The sequence below is a fragment of the Octopus bimaculoides genome, chromosome 18, assembly GCF_046866305.1.
Source record: "Octopus bimaculoides isolate indiv1 chromosome 18, ASM4686630v1, whole genome shotgun sequence".
NCBI classification, from domain to species: domain Eukaryota; kingdom Metazoa; phylum Mollusca; class Cephalopoda; order Octopoda; family Octopodidae; genus Octopus; species Octopus bimaculoides.
In genome coordinates this window covers 33,553,219-33,571,897 of record NC_142945.1, presented here as the reverse complement: position 1 = coordinate 33,571,897, position 18,679 = coordinate 33,553,219, and the positions used below count along the sequence as shown (strand labels likewise).

At 39.8% G+C, this 18,679-nt stretch overlaps 1 long non-coding RNA gene and 1 pseudogene across 1 annotated transcript in view; both read right to left on the bottom strand.

Moving 5' to 3' along the window:
* Window positions 1-18,679, bottom strand: part of LOC128249803 (uncharacterized) — a 489,384-nt gene that overhangs the window by 220,966 nt on the left and 249,739 nt on the right. The window lies entirely within an intron of this gene.
* Window positions 10,513-13,210, bottom strand: LOC149132042 (uncharacterized; annotated as a pseudogene).

Sequence of the window (18,679 nt, the reverse complement as noted above, 5' to 3'; positions counted from 1 at the left end):
ATGTTGAAACTGAATAAATAAACAGACAACATGCAGATTGCAGCTCATGTCGAATGTGATAACACACTCATATCGAGCGAATTGAAACCGTCAGTGTTTGTTAGTTTCAAGGAAGAAGCCATAGATGATGTAGCATGGAAATTTAAATTTTGCTTACAAAGACAGCAACTGAGTATCGCCTGAGGAGATGCATATAGATCTTCTTGTACGGGTATATCGTTACATAATTTAATTAAAACTTTAAATCCTGTATATACAAGGCTCTGTATGTATTGAAAAATTTGTAGCGATTAAAATGCTGCCTAACTGTATTTACTCTTCCTTTTGACTCTTTTACCGTTTATTTTATATATATATATATATATATATATATATATATATATATATATATATATATATATATATCCATGTATATATATGTATGTATATACATATATATATATATATATATATACATGTGTATATGTGTATGTATATATATGTGTGTATATGTGTGTACATGTATATTTATATGCAAGTGTATATATATATATATATATATATATATATATATATATATATGTATACTATGACTGGCTGTTAAGTCAGTTACTGAACAACTCAAATGTGGACATGATACACACTGACTTTGCAAAAGCTTCACAAAAAATATGGACATCGTTTATGATGTGAAAGTGACGCAGACATTAGTTTCAGATCACAACCTAATAAAGCTGTCTTTGTATGAACCAAAAGTAGCCAGAATCACACAGCCAAAAGGAAGCACCCAAAATCTCTCCAATCTGAACTTCCACAAAGCAGACAGGAAATCGATCAATAATGTGATCCTCAGACAGGACTGGCAGAAATGTCTCTCCACACCAGACATTGGCATGAAACTAGAATATTTCATGTCTGTCATGCAAACCATATGCCAGAAATATGTCCTAGAGCACAAGGCCAACACAAAAAGGTGTAAGATTCCAAGGGATTGGAAGATCCTCATGAAAGATTCTTCACGAGGAAGATCCTCATGAAGGTTGCAAATCGCTTCAACCAAGATTCCAAAAGTAGTGAAAGTCCCACCTAAAAACAACACTGATGGAGATTGAAAAATGCCTGCTACAATCCTATGTGAAGGAGAGAGTAGACAAAGAAGCCTAGGTTATATAAAACATTAAGTCAAACCCAAAAGCCTTCTTTCATTACGCCAAAAAATATACTGCAACATAGGACCCCTTTTCCAAAAGGATAGCTCCCTCACAAATAGTCCAACTAGGATCAGTGAGGTACTGAATGACCAGTTCAAATGTGTCTTTACCACCCCTTTGGAACACAGAGAAGTGAACAAACCAGTGGATTTCTTTGCCACTTCACCGTTAACCAGTGAGGCAGTTACAATTGATTACATCAATTGTGTAAGCGTGCCCTGGTGAAACGATTACAGATTCTCTTCCAAAGCTTTCTTGCAAATGGCAGACTGCCAAGCAAATTGAAGGAAGGAACAATATGCCCAATCCATAAAGGAGGAAGTGGAGCAAATGCCAAAAACTATAGGTCTATCTCTCTGACTTCACACATCAGCAAAATCATGGAAGAGATAGTCAGAGGGAAACTAATCACATTCCTTAAAGAAAACGACTTGCTGAGTGATACCCAGCATGGCTTTCGACCAGATAGGAGCTGCCTGACCCAACTCTTACAGCACTATGACTGGGTGTTGAGGTAGTTACTCAACAACTCAAATGTGGTTGTAATATACCTTGACTTTGCAAAAGCTTTTGATAAAGTGGATCATGTTTATGATATGCTACAAACTGCGTGATCTCAGCATAGCTGGAAAACTTTCTGAAAGTAAGAAGTCACTCAGTAGTGGCCAGTGGAGTCACCTCATAGAAAACGCAAATAGTGAGCTGTGTTCCACAGAGCACTGTCTTGGGACCGCTGCTTTTTGTAGTGGCTCTCTCAGCTGCCTGGATAGCCACCCTTGCTAGATAAGCAGACAGTACAAAAGTCTTGCAGAAAATACAGAACCCATGCAATGTCTCACACCTGCATCAGGAGTTGGACTCAATTTACAGATGGGCTGATGACAATAGTATACAGTTTAATGCTGAAAACTTCCAAGCCCTGCGCTACCAGCATCCAAAACTGAATATAAAACTCACAGGGTACACCATTCCACAGGGTTTACAATCCCAGAGCCCAAATCACTGAGGGACCTGGGTATCAACATGCGTAATGATACCTCTTTCCAAGTGCACATTACCAGGATGGTGACAAAGTGCAGATGACTGACTAGATGGATCCTGAGAAAGTTCAGAACCAGAGAGAAGGAAACCATGATGGTCCTCTGGAGGACATTTGCCCTCAGCCACCTGGATTACTGCTCACAGCTTTGGTCACCCAACAGTGTAAAATTAACAGCAGACCTTGAAACAATCCAGCGAAGATTCACAAAGAAGAGTGTCTCATTGCAACAGTTCAGCTACTGGGAAAGGCTGAAACAACTAAGACTCTACACCCTGGAGAGAAGGCGGGAGAGGTATGCAGTAATATACATCTGGAAGATCCTGGAAAGAACTGTGCAAAATTTTGGGATTGAAAGCTACACAGATGCCAGGATGGGTCGACACTACACAGTGCCAAGGATCCCAGCAATGCTATCACACTTCAGGACCAGTTATTTCAACAGTTTGGGTTTCAGGGGCCCACAGCTTTTTAATATTCTCCCAAAGAGCCTGAGGGACCTATACAAAGTGGATGTAGGTGTTTTCAAATCAAAACTGGACATCTTTCTGTTGAGAGTCCCAGATGAACCTACCTCATGGCAAGAGGTGCAAATGTGGGTAGTGACAAAAAACTCCCTTATTCACTAAATACCACATATTTGAGGAGTAACAAAACAGTGTAACAAAACAACGGTACCCCAGCATGGTCACAGCTTTGAGCTGAAACTAATATATATATATATATATATATATATATATATATATATATATATATATATATATATACATGTATATAATATATATATATATGTATATAACTTATGTGTGTGTGCATATATGTGAGAGAGAAATAGAGAGAGAATAATGTGTACGTGAGGTTACGAACTTGGTGTTGTATTCGAATTATCAAGTTTATTCAATCTCTCCGGAGGCTTCCATATCAGAATTTCTTAGCAAGTCAAAATATTCTTTGACATACTGGATAACTAATGCTATTCACTGTTTTTTAACTTTCTACCCTATCTATTACCAAATGTATTGCATCTGATGGGAATTACCAGAAATAGACACACAGATCTGTGAGCACACATGCACACACGCACACATGCACACACACACACACACACACACACACACACACACACACACAAATGCACACTCTATTTGATATTGTTGAGGTTCTGAATATACAGAAATGCTTTGTTTTTGTTTTGCTTTGTTGCTTTTTGGTTATACTTAAGCTATTAAAGCAAATTTTTATGTAGTTCTTTTTTTATTTTAACAGGCATAGTGGAAGTAACAACCACTCAAAGCACTAGAATAGACCTGTCACCTAATGTGCAACCATGCACAGGACAGTGTGAATAACATGTACTTTCATGTGTGTAAGTTTGTATGTGCTTGTGTGCGTAAATATTTTCATGTAAGTGAGAGGGAGAGATATAAAAAAGGAGAGTGATACAGAAAGAGAAATGGAGAGTTAATGAGAGAGTGATAACACGAAGATAGTATGATTCACAAATAGGTAGATAGAAACAAATGAATATGACAGAATAGAAAATAAATAAGAAGAAGAGAAAGAAAGACAGGTGAGAGATAAGGGAAGTGAGACTGGCATTGGTTCATATTAACCCTGTAGCATTTAAACCAGCCATATATGACCCAAATAGTTTACCTGTTTTATATCCAAACTGGTTAGAAGTGACCTCTCACACCTACTCTACAATGTCATTCCAAAATTATATTATATCATATCATTGAAATCTCAAAGCTACAGGATAATGCTGGATTAATTTAAAACTATGTGAATAAATAAACATTATATTTGATAAAATAATGTGAATGCTAGAGGGCTAATGTAGGTTTTCTAACTTCCCTCTAACTTTCTATTTGCTTTTTTGCTTGTCTTTTTGAAGTACAGGCTTTAGATTCTAATGTTTTAAACAGATTCAGAATCTTACGAAATTAATTTTTTGTCAGACCAAAATTAAATTTAATGGAGTTAATCTGATTTTAGTTTTATGTAGTTAAAGTTAAGGGATTTCAAAGTTGCAGTACTTTTCTAGTATATAAATATATTTTACATGAATTTTAAATGTATATAAATGCAGTGTTTTTCCATGTGTTGATTTTGTAAATTAATAATTATAAATGTTGGTTGACTGAAGAGTATTTAAATGCAATATGGAACAAAACAAAAACAAAAACATTTTCAAAAATATAAATGTTCAATTTCTTTTATTTCACTTCTTTCTGTTTAACACTCATATGTACAATGTCCTTCATAAAAACATCTCGATACTATGAAATATTTATCTAAGTATGTAAGTATTCATACCAATCTTATTCTGTGCTGGTATTCACTCCATCAAATATTTGTCATTTGTATATTTGATTGTTGCCACATTGAGTTAATGGATAATGGATTATGATACTTTATGTGGCTGCATGTTACTATCTTCTTAATTTGGGCTACATGCAATTTCAACATTTTGATTTTAAGTTCTAAACTGAGAACCTATTGGATATCCTCAATTAACTAAGTAAATTAAAAGCAATTGCTATATTTTTCACAGATTTATGCAATAAGTACAGACATCATAACTTCTTCAATATTTTTTAACAAAGTTCTTTCAGATTTTTGTGTTTTAAACCATGAAAATTATGATTTGGAATTAAGACAAGTAGGGGAGATGTTTTAACATTACGAGGTAAAATTTAGGGTTAGTGTTAGGGATTAAATGTTAGAGTTAAATGGCAAAAGAGTTTTGAAAAAAAATTGAAATTGTGAAATATTTTTTGCAGAATTGTAATCTCTAATGTTTAAAATATAGAAAAACCATAGCAATTTCTGACAAAAAGAATTAAATCAAAACATGGTTACAGTAAATTGATTGTATTAATTTGTCTCTATCTTCAAAATTTACTAACAAAATTTTAATTCTGATTTACTTTCTAACACAATATGCTACTTTTGAATGTTTAGTGCAATATTTTGTGAAATTAATCTCATAATACTGTGATAGACAGGGAAATTTCATAGATATCTTTACTATAGACATCATTACATATGCTGCAATGAGTACTTTATAAATTGAAACTGAAAGAAGAGTTTTTTAAAGCTTCAGAACAAAATTTTTAAAAAATACTTTCAAATGCAAATAAAATATATTTAAATGTATAAAAAGAAGAACTACTATGACTATAAATTTTCTAACTCTTATCATTTTCTCATTTTTTTATGAAAAAACAAAATTATTTTTCAGATTCTGAAATTTTTATGTTCCAAACAAAAATATCCAAAGATTGATTTAAGAAAACTTAGTATAAAAGTTACCGAAGGGTATTACAAATCCATGCTAAATTGATTAAGCACCAAAGGATTAAGAGACATTGGAGAAAAAAAAAATAATAATGAGAGATTGATGCCACAAACTGTCAATACATATTAGGATGTTTTGTTTGCTTTCACTAATATTTCTCTTCAACTCTCCGCTCTCTGTCTCTCATTACCACTGAACTTGTTAAAACAGAATGACTCAAGGAAGAAATTTGTTCACAAATATATCAAGTCTGAAGTACATGTGCATTGATTATTCCTTGGAACTAAAGGGTTTCCCACTTCCATACTGAATATAATCTATGCGTATATGTTTGTATATATATATTTCGTTAATGAGAGAGATGGAAAATGAGAGATATGAGAATTTTCATTCATCACTACAATTGTTTCGACCCATCCAACGTCGGTCCCTCACAGGTGGGATATTTAACAACTGGTTCAGGAGCATCTCACGATGTAGATGTGTCTCTTTGGGTGATAAATAGATATAACTCATTAAAATTACAGTTCTGCAAAGTATCTTCTAAGTTCATGTAAAGAAAAGCAGCAAATTTAAGGATATAGCTTCATTTATATAGAAAATCAATAATAAAATATAACAAATGCGAAAAAACAAGTGAACACAATGCAAAAAAATTGTATTAAATATAACTATTAGTGGATATGAATGTATATATGCCCTCGCATAGGTTGTATGATGCATGTACACATGCTCATGCAAGTATCTATGAAGATGTAAACATACACACACATGTGGTTTGGTGCACATACACTCATATAGCAAATTAAATAACTACTTGGTGTTTATAAAAATGGGGAGATTAGAGCTAAATCTAGTTCATCTATACCTTAAAGTGAAATATGATTATTAATTAGGTTAACAGTTACTCAAAATTCATTCCCACTGTATTGTGCAAAAGTGCATTTATATGCGTGTAAGCATCACGTGAGTTTTTCAGAAATTCTATTAATGGTCTTCTCATTGGTCCACAGAATAAACAGAGATTCCATGGAGCAGAATCGACATCTCTTGGAAATGATATTATATGGATTTTGCATGCCTCACTATGAACCAAGTTATGTTATACTTAATTTTATCTTCCTTAAGTTGCCACACAAAATTGGCCAAAGATGTTGAATGTCACTTGTTGATTTTCTAAAAGCTAGCAACATGGTTGCAATAATGATTCTTCAATGAATCAGCAGTTGCCCCATGGTAAACATACACTCCTTCTCTTGTGTGTACTGTTCATTTATAGATACATTTATATATACATTGAGGTTCATCAATGGTCATCTTGATGTGTGTGTGTGTGTGTGCATACTTACATTTGTATATGTGTTTGTGTGTGTATATATATATATATATTTATTTATTTATTTATTTATTTATGTGTTTCAGCCAAGTGGCTGCGGTCATGCTGGTGCATTTGAGAAAGGCACCAACTGTTCTGCCTGCAACAACAAGGCCAAGCTTGTGGTCAAGATCAAGAAGATGTTTGAAGATTTACCTTGGGACACAGTGAGAAACACATGCACCAGATTCCAGAGCCATCTTGAAGCTGTGGTGGAAGCTGAGAGTGTCTGCTTTCAGTAAACTGTGATCTCCCAGTCATAATCTAGTTTTACATTTTGTTTGAAATACTTTCATTTTTAGATGGAATATTGTGTTTCTTTCCCCTTTAAACTGTAAAATTTAGACAGAACACCCTGTAGATATATATAAACCATAAAAAGTCATGAGACATGGAAGGGGAATATATTCATTTAACCACTTGATATTCTTAGTATAACAGTGTTTTACAGCATTCTCCATGTACGAATAATCATTGGATCATTGAAGTAACCATGATATTCTGGTGATATGATGAGCTAGCTTTCTTTATTTGAATTGATCTGTGAAGATACAATTATATTGTATAATGCAGAGCATGCATATCAATGCAAACATGTAATCAACACAGCATGAGGAAGGCTGTGATATGCTGGTAACCCTAAGGATGTCAAATGGTTAAAAAAACATTTTGATTTTTCATGGTTTATATTCCTCTCATGAAATAATCTCATTGATCAGATTTCCTGTATTATACTTCTTTGTTCTGGATTTCTATGTGGACTGTTAACCAAGTCCATTAGAGGAGTTTTCTGTAATAGTCACACAATTCTCAGAATCCATATCTTATACTACAAATATAAACACACACACACACACACACATCTGGAAATGTGATACATACAAAAGTCGCTCCAATATATGCCAACATAGTCATGGCATATCTAGAAGTCCAAATGTATGAACAAACTAAAACAAAGTATGGTATCACTTTAAAAGTTATCTGGTGAAAGCCTTATTATGTGGACATACAACCTAGATGAACTCAATGATTTCAAATTCCTTCTCAACAGCATCAATAACAGTCTTCATGTCACCATGGAATCTAGCCATAACCAACTATCCTTCTTAGACATTTTGATTATTAAAAATGACATGAACATAAAAACCAGCATCTACCACAAACCAATGGACTCTATACAGTGCCTGCAATTTTCTACCCCAAACAATCCATTTAACTTAGTTAGGAGAATCTGAACAACTGTCTCCAATCTCGATGTTCAGAATAAGAGATTACTTGAATTTAAAACAGGCACTACTTGAAAGAAAGTACCTGTCTACTCTAATAGAGAATGGAATAAAACACACCAGAGCAATAAACATTGATGAATAAAGAAAAACCAAAAGGAGTTCAGATACACCCAAAACTCCATCTTTTATTACAACACACAACTCCTGAAACATGGAAGGCTACATTAAACAAACGAAATTCACTTTAAGAATAAGATTACATATTCATCATCAACAAGTAAAGGATCCCATAACAAGACAAATTCCACTTAGGGAACATCTAGATATATGCGCATAAGCCAAATTTCCCAAATTTCATGTCTTCCCACTCTATTAACGTGCAGACAATACTCCAGATCAAACAAAAATTAATAATGAAAATCTGTTCATTAAAAACTACAAGCTGCTGCTAAACAGGTTATAAAAACATCAATAATACACACTTCCCCATTTCCCATGAATGAATTATTTTAGAATGTCTATTTGAGCTCATTTTTAAGAAAACCAAAATCTATGTAGCAGCTATCATCTATCTTATTTACTCCATACCTCATTATCTTACTTACTCCCTACCTTGTTAACAAAGAAGAGATATGTTTTAACATGTTCAATAGGAGATAACTAGCACTAATTGATAACATTATTCATTAACAGAATGAAAAACAGTCATTATCTGTAACACTTTTATATAAACAATTATCATATCAGTTATTTACATCTCTCTTTTCTAACTGTCATATGACATATTCAATGGAGAAAAGCTTTCATGTGACCTTCTCACATGACTGCCACATGAGCTTAATACATGAATTTCTATATCAATTTCTACATTAACAGATAATGTTCTGAGCCACATACCTGCTTTGAAAAACAAACTATTTTCATAACAACAGCCAGAATAGACATAATTTGTGACACAACTTCATGCACTGTACACTTTTGAAAATTTCTTGTGAAACCAGTAAAGCGCATTCCTATATTTTAAAATATAATTCAATTATAATTAATTCTAATATATTCTCTCTGCAATTTCAACTTTGTTTCTTTGATTCTTCAACTTGCTTGGATTAATAACAATTTTCATATATATATATATATATATGTATATACCATAAAAACCCATGTAATCTGTGCACCTGTGTAATTTATGCAGGTGATTTTCAGGATAAAAATTGTTAAAAAAGCTTCTGCTCATGTAAAAATTTGCACCCAAAAGTTTTCAGAATTGCTGATATGGCCAGGGGGAAAAGGCTTTCAATTTAGCTGTATTTAGCATAATTTCACTTACTTATGATTAGATTTTATTAAATTTTCATTAAATAAAAATAATTTCTGTTTAACAGGTATCACATTGAATGCTATTAAATTATGAAATGTTTGTGTTGCTTATTATAAACTTTATTTTACATTTGTTGCCCACAAGAGATTATGGCCAATCTTTAGCATACTTCTGTATGTCTTCTCAAATCATGATCACAGGGAAAGTTGTTAATAATTCCTATCAACAAAAACAGAACTGATAAATATGCACAAGTGTTGCAAAATAAGTTTAATTACCAACAAGCATCAACTTGGATGATACTTTAGTCAACCGATAGAGGAAGATGACCAATCAAACTAACTATGTAAACAGAATTCTGATTGGTCGAAAGTGTCTTCCCATCTCAAGCTCTGATTTTCTGCCTATTCTTGTTGGAACCTTTAATATGAAGTATTGAAATTTTAATCCTTCACACTAATAACATGTCAAGCAAACTTTAAAATTTGTCATTACCATTTTAGCCAGGAGACCAAACTGAAAGTTTGGTAACATGCTAAAATAAACATTAAAAATCGAAAGGAGAAAATAAACAGCTTTGCAAGTTTAGCTTAGTGTTTATTGAACAAGAGAGGTGCGAAATTTAAGAAGCGACTTGTTAGAATATACATGTGTGTGAGGAAACATAAACAAGAATAGCAAAAATCTACTATACCAAAAGAACTAGTAATACATACATTACAAGTGTTCTATGAAGAGAACATACGATTGCTGCATAATTCAACATGAATGTGAAATGCATAATTCAACATGAATGTGAAATGACATTAAACATCATATAAGGTAAATGAAGGTTTCTGTAGGAACGCTAAGTCATATTCACTTAGTGATTTTACATGTGCAAGGATGAATTATGATGATGTCATTGGCATTAGACTCAGTAAGAGCTGGTAGTGGCGATGTTGGTAGTGATGAATATCATTGTCCTAATGCGGAGAAAGTGAGCAATAGCTTCCTGGAGGCAAATGCAAGCTAGACTTCTTAAGCAGAGAAAAACTGATCTATTTAAGGAAATTGCTGGACTCCATTGCGATAGGTAGAAACTCCAAGCAACATAAAATAGTTAACTATGTGGTGTGTGCGTACGAGTAGATGTAATCGCCTTACCTCAGTTTTCCTTTCCTCGACTGCGAGTCCGTCTTGCGGTATCCGATCCTTGAAGCTTGCCCCGACCCAAGGTACACCAGGTATAGCAGCTGCTTCTCCCCAAACCTTCCCAAATCTAGACCGTCGCTTAACACGTCTTGTCCTGACCGCAGCCCCGTTCGAAAAGGGCACGAACGCCGATCGAGGCTCCCTCTGCCCTGTATCCCCTTCCGGTCAACTCGCCCTTCCGGTCAGCCTCCCAAGACACTGACGTCATACCACACGCCACCCTGATCTTAAAGATCACGTTCACCCCTACTCCAATTCGAAGTCCGCCATCCAACCGGGTGGGCACCCTACATGTCGAGATCTTCTCAAGCTAGGTGGCTCGTTTCCATCGCACTCTTCATCCGACGAAGTGGCAATCCTGCGCAGATCCAGCACGTGACGCGGCATTCCATCCACAGAGACATTGTTTCTGGAATTGACCGCTGTCACTGTTCCCCTGCCCCATTGTGATGTGCAGCGTGCCTTCGGCGGCTTGACCCAAACTTCCTCCCCTACTTTCACGCCGGCAGGTCCCTTCTCTTCCTCGCAGAACTCCGGCGTCTTACAGGGATTCCTCCATTCATATCTGAACACCACTCTGTGCGGCACAGACACTTCCGCTTGTCCGGATCAGGGAGACATATTGTACCAGTAGACCGCTTCCAGGGGCAAAATGTGCCCCCTTTAAGCCATGGCCTTGATCGTCCGATGGTGCCTCTCAACGATTCCGTTGCCACTCGGTCTATACGCCGCTCTAAATAATCGTCGCACCTTCCACCAGTCAAGCATCTCTCCCAACGCTTCCGAACGAAACGCCGCCCCGTTGTCCATTAGCAGTTCTTCCACAGGACCCCTCTCCAAGAATATCCCGTTCAGAATGTGGCCAATCTCATCGGCAATGCCCGTCCTCAGCTCCCTCCAAATGGCCAGCCGGCCCGGCCCGCAGTCGACCATGCTGAGATACATTTCCTGACGGGAGTGCGTCACATCCACAGCCAGTCTCCTCCAGTTGCGCTCTACTGAGAAGTTCTCCTGCTCATGCCCACCCGGGGCGGGGTCAATGGACTGGCATCTGTCACATTTCACGACCACTTTCTTAACGTTTCTCCTAGTGACGTCAGCATCAACCATTTTCGCCAGATACAGGGTCCTATCCACCCCCAAGTGGTGCATAGCATGTAGCTCCTTCAGTTCGGAGTCACCCAGCCGACACGCTGCTGCTATCCCTTTCCTTGATTCCTCCGGTTCCTCCAGCCACGCATTTTTCACCCTGGTCAGTGCGTCCGCCCTGTTTCTTTCCGAAGGCACGAAAACCACGGTCAGCTTCAGTCCAAACTCGGCGATCAGCTCTCCCAGAACTCCTAGGCGGCGTTTCACCAACACCTCTGCGGCACCTTTCGTCCGGACACTCTTCTCGCTGGTAATTACTGTTCCTACCCAGCCGACCACGGTGGCCGAATCCGTCCGGATCTCGATCGAGCGCAGTCCCCATCTCAGGGCCAGGTTCACCCCTTTCAGCACCGCATCTAGTTCGGCGACATTGATGTGGTTGAAGTCGTCCGCTTTCCGTAGCCAGGCCGCATCCTCCACCTCAGCACCTTCGATCTCCAACACAACCCCTATCGCTATACTGCTAGCATCACACCAAACCATCCCGCACTTCGTTTTGGGCACATACTAGTTTCCTCTGACCGGGTCTTCCGCTCTCGTTCTCTCCAGGATTTCCCGCATCATCGCCACGGTCGCCTCTCCTACCTTGTCACTCCAACTCTCCCCCTCCGCTCATCTCTTGATGTAACTACATGCAATGCGCAACCAACGAGCGATCGGATAGTGTCCGATCAACTTCCCACAAACCGAGAACAACTCTCTCTTGCTGACGCTGGAACTCAGCTCTGGGATCTCGTTTCCTCTCCGGAACACCAGCTCGCCCGATCTGTCTTTTTGTAGCTTCAGCCCCAGCGCAGCTCCCCCCACCATCGACTCAGGCGGCTTCGCAATCAGCCCGAACCTCTCCAGGTGTCTCACTACCTCGGTGGCTGGCACTAGTCTCGTCAACCAAAATGTCGTCGATGTAGGAACTGGTGGCCTTCCTTATTCTCTCCTCTTTCCCTAGGACGGACTTGAGCACCATCACCATAATTTTTGGAGCGGAATTCAGCCCGAAACCCAGCCTGGTTAAACAGTACGTTCGGCCCTTGTACCACACCAGCTGGTATCGCCACAGCTTGTCACTCACACGGAGCTGCAAAAATGCCGACTTCAAGTAGACGATCGTCGCTGCCTTGGTCGACTGTCTCCACACACGTAATGTCTCACCGCAAACGTCTGTTGCCTCGCTTCCCGTGTGCGCGATATATGGTCGTTCAGTTCCCTAAAGTCCAACACCGGTCTGACTTTTCCTTTCGTCGGCTGCACCACCGCCATCAGAGGCAGCACTCCACTCACCACCTCCTCTTTCCACGGGACAAGGACTCCTTCCTTAATCCATCTCTCTACCTCCTCGTCGAACTCGACGCCGGCGTGACCTTTCAACGTATGCTGGTAGCAGCTCACCCTGTTCTTTAGTAGTGGAGGCTCGTCCTTCCATCGCCACTCTATCGTCCACCTCCGACCATCAAACGCCGCCTGGAAATCTTTGTCTTCGATGGTGTAAGCGGCGCTGTCCTCGACGGGGCTCTGCTCTCCCTGGCGGTCCCGACTCACGGCGCATGATGCCCCCACGCTTCCGAACGTGACCTCATCTCCTGCAATCCTAACGCCACCAAGACGGTTGATAGCGTCCATCCCCAACACGACATCAACCCCGTCTATCACATAGTCGATCATGATCACCCGTAGCCTCAGCCCTGCACTCGGTAACGCTATCTCCAGACTGGAGCTGCCCCTGCAACGGATCTCTCTACCGTCGACCGCTCGGACGCTACTCGTCCCATCCCATTTCTTCGCCACACTTGGCGTCACGAGGGTAGTCGTGCAACCCGTGTCCACGAGGGCCTTGAACTTCTACCCCTCGGCCTCGACTTCGACCACGGGCAGCGCCTCCACAAGCGACTCTACTTGGTTGCGGGGAAAGTTTGAGAGGCAGCAACTTCTCCACGGTCGTTTCCCTGGTCGCAATCACGGGCGATGTGCCCAGTCTTCCTGCATCGATAGCAGACGGGCCCCGATTCGGCGCATTCCCTCGCCATGTGCGGCCCCTGACATTTGAAACACTGGCCCGAGAACGGCCGCTGTCGTTGCTCGGTAGGCTTCCTCACGCCTTTCTCAGGCCGTCGTCTGTCGCAATGCGCCTCTGTCGCCGCCATCGCTATCGGCTTCCTTCCGACATGCTGTGTCAACACGCGAGCTTGCGCTACTAGCTCGCTGAGCGCCATCTTCCTCCCGCCAGGCAACTGCTGTAATCGGATCCCTACGTCGTCGGGGAATCCATTTACAAATGCCAGCAGCGCCGCTCTGTCCAGGCCTTCTCCCGTAAACCCAGCCAGCGTGGCCAGTCTTCGCACTTCCGCCGCGTATTCATCCACCTGTTCTCCCCCCCCCCCATCTAATCGTTCCTAGTTTTACGAAGGCAGCGTACTCACTCTCCGTATATGCCTCTCTCAGCCTCCGTTCGACGTTCTCTGCACTTAATCTTTCTTCCTCGTCCATTTCTAGGTAGAGGGTCAGGGCGCTCCCTTCCAAGTACAGAGCCATGAGATTCGCCACATTCCTTGCAGCTTGGCAACGAGCCTAATTTTTCGTATCCAGGCCATCACATCTCCTTCGCCATTAGAAGGCCTGATCACATCGCTGGCGATCCTAATCTTGGTGGCTGCCATCGCGGCGAATTTCTGCACGTGGTGCCGAAATAGCTTGTGGTGTGTGCGTACGAGTAGATGTAATCGCCTTACCTCGGTTTTCCTTTCCTCGACTGTGAGTCCGTCTTGCGGTATCCGATCCTTGAAGCTTGCCCCGACCCAAGGTACACCAGGTATAGCAGCTGCTTCTCCCCAAACCTAGACCATCGCTTAACACGTCTTGACCTGACCGCAGCCCCGTTCGAAAAGGGCACGAACGCCGATCGAGGCTCCCTCTGCCCTGTTTCCCCTTCCGGTCGACTCGCCCTTCCAGTCAGCCTCCCCAGACACTGACGTCATACCACAAACTACTTCGAAAAGTAGTTAACCATTTAATGGTTTTAGTAAATTTATACAGAAAAAGTAAGCTTTATACTGTTCAGCATAAATAAAAGTCAACTTCATTATATTTTTTCTGTTAAACCCTATTATGACATTGGATGAATCAACTTCCCATACAAATGTTTACATTTGTACATCATTTTTCAACAGAAAAAATTTCTAAAAAAATTCTGAAAATGATCAACTCACGCAATTTATGCATCCACTAAAGTTTATTTTTGTTTTTGTGAAAGTGCATAAATTACATGGGTTTTTACAGTGTGTATTTATGTATGTATGCGCATATATAAGTATGTACGTGTGTATGTATGTATGGATGTGTGTATGTATGTCGTATGTGTGTTTGTATATATATATGTATGTATATATATATGTATATATATATCTATATATATATATATATATATATATATATATATATATATATATATATATATGTGCACAGACAGACCCACAGACACACACACACATGTGTGTGTGTGTTGTGAAGCATGAGACATAATCAAAGTTTAAGCTCGGTAGTAAATTGCACACTCCACTTATTTATACAGGGCAGTTTAATGTAGAGCATGAAACTATAAGACAGGGTAGTGTACAGAATACAAGCCACATAATAGAATTCATAAATTACAGAAAAGATATACAGTATTAAACTTATGTATTTGTTTTTCAAGATTCTTGATGTAAAATTGTGTTGAAGCAGATATTGTTATACTTGGGGAAGATCATCTTTTGCCAATCAAATACATGCACTATTTGTTTGATTTACGCTTTAGTTTTATTATTATTATTACTTTTAGTTTATTTTTCATCAAACATTCTGTGACATGTCTCCTCTACAAAATAGAATAGGCAGGATAAGAGGAGACACATGGGATAGACAGTCACTGAAGAGATCACAGAACATGTGATAAAAGAACTTTGACAAATCAACTAATAATAATCCTTTCTACTGGACCTTGGTGGGAAGGGACTAGTTGATTATATCGAGTTCAGTGTTTCACTGGTACTTAATTTATTGACCAAAAGGATGAAAGGCAAAGTTGACCTTGACGGAATTTGAACTCAGAATGTAACAACAGATAAAATATCACTAAGCATTACGCCCAGCATGCTAACAGTTCTGCCAGCTACCCACTTTAAATAAACTAATAATAATAGTAATAAAGCTGAAGTGAAGATCAAATGAATAGTGTGAATGTTTAATCAGAAAAAGATGACCATCAATAAGTGTAACAATACACAGTATTTTATTCATTACAAGGGGGTGCTGAAAAGTTCCTGGCTTTGGGTAAAAGAAAATACAGGAGGATCAGTTAATTATGATTTTATCCAACATATTTCTCTCCCAGATTCACAGACTTATTGTAGTAGTCCTTCAGTTTTTCTAGGTCCTGTAAAAGAACTAGGAAGGTTGGGCCTCTAACCAGACCTTTCACAATACCCTTAAAAGCAGGAACTTTTCAGTATCCCCTCATATAACACATATGATCATTTTAGCAAACGACACCCAAGATGACATAATGGTTGGAACATTAAGTAATCTTGTTAATTCAGTGTTAGTAAAAAATGCAATGCGTGATGTTATATACTCAATATATTTCCTTGTCATGCAAATTATGAAGAACATCATTGACATATGCAGTTGGAGATAAATAACCAGAACACAGATGCTCAAGGTAATGCCTTCCCCAAATTGAAGTGGATAGACACACACATGCATTCTAACATTATCTTCATTTCTTCTGTTAGCAATGGTAAAATAGTGTTGAAATGTGTGCAAGTACTACTTTGGGGGGAGTAAAGATGTTGAAGCTCCGTTGTCTATCTGCTACTGCATGTATCATTGGTGATGTTGTTGACAATTTGCATAGCATGAAAACTTATCAGGCATTTGATACCACTCATTGCATATATTGCTATCATTGATGAGGAGGTTAACAAAATCTCATGTTTCAACCATTATGTAATCCTCGTTATCATTTGTTGTCAAACCTTCCAACCCATGCCAGTGTGGAAAACAGACATTAAATGATGATGATGATGAGATGATACATACACACACACACACATATACATACTCACATAGATATGTACACAGAGATATAAACACACACACGCACACACACATATATATACTACATATATATATATATATATATATATATATATATATGCGAGAAGACCCGGCAAGCCAAGTGAGACCTAAATCTAAGGCCCAGCCAGCCCACTTATGTGTACCTTCTTTCCTTCATTGGACACTAAATTCCACTTGTGAAGACCTGTTGAGGCAAGTGAAATCGAAATCGAGTTAAATTAAAACTGGATACTAAACCCCACTGCGAAGACCTGTTGAGGCAAGTGAAATAGAAATAGATTGTTGCCAGTGCCCCTGGACTGGCTCATGTGTGGGCGACACATAATATCTTTCGTGCGAGATCGTTGCCAGTGCCCCTGGACTGGCTCTTGTGCGGGTGACACATGAGGTTTTTTCGAGCGAGATCGCTGCCGGTGCCCCTAGACTGGCTCATGTGCGGGCGACACATGATATCTTTCGAGCGAGTTCGTTGCCAGTGCCCCTGGACTGGCTCATGTGCGGGCGACACATAATATCTTTCGTGCGAGATCGTTGCCAGTGCCCCTGGACTGGCTCTTGTGCGGGTGACACATGAGGTTTTTTCGAGCGAGATCGCTGCCGGTGCCCCTAGACTGGCTCATGTGCGGGCGACACATGATATCTTTCGAGCGGGACCGTTTGCCAGTGCCGCCGGACTGGCTCATGTGCAGGCGACACATGATATCTTTCGTGCGAGTTCGTTGCCAGTGCCCCTGGACTGGCTCTTGTGTGGGTGACACATGAAATGTTTCGAGCGGGATCGTTTGCCAGTGCCCCCGGACTGGCTCATGTGCGGGCGACACATGAAATCTTTCGAGCGGGATCGTTGCCAGTGCCCCTGGACTGGCTCATGTGCGGGCGACACATGATGTCTTTCGAGCGGGACAGTTTGCCAGTGCCCCCGGGCTGGCTCGTGTGCGGGCGACACATGGGGTCTTTCGAGCGGGATCGTTGCCAGTGCCCCTGGACTGGCTCTTGTGCGGGTGACACATGAGGCTTTTTTCTTTTTTTTTTTTTACGAGCGGGATCGTTTACCAGTGCCCCCAGACTGGCCCATGTGCGGGTGACACATGAAATCTTTCGAGCGGGATCGTTGCCAGTGCCCCTGGACTGGCTCATGTGCGGGCGACACATGATATCTTTCGTGCGAGATCGTTGCCAGTGCCCATGGACTGGCTCTTGTGCGAGTGACACATGAGGTTTTTCGAGCGAGATCGTTGCCGGTGCCCCTGGACTGGCTCTTGTGCGGGTGGCACATAAAAGACACCATTTCGAGCGTGGCCGTTTTCGTGCGGGTGACACGTAAAAGCACCCACTACACCCTCTGAGTGGTTGGCGTTAGGAAGGGCATCCAGCTGTAGAAACTCTGCCAAATTAGATTGGAGCCTGGTGTTGCCATCCGGTTTCACCAGTCCTCAGTCAAATCGTCCAACCCATGCTAGCATGGAAGGCGGACGTTAAACGATGATGATGATGATGATGATATATATATATATATATATATATATATATATATATATATATATATATATATATATACACATATATACATACATATAAATACATATATATAAATACATATACACACACACACACACATATATACACATACTTATATGAGTATGTGTTAGTGCAAATCTATAATTTGGTATTGTTGGTAAATCAACTTCTAGAAAAGAACAAAAGATTTACTGATGGTGGGACAATATAAATTTAGTAGAGTAAAAATTGATAATATTGCTTTGGCTGCTATT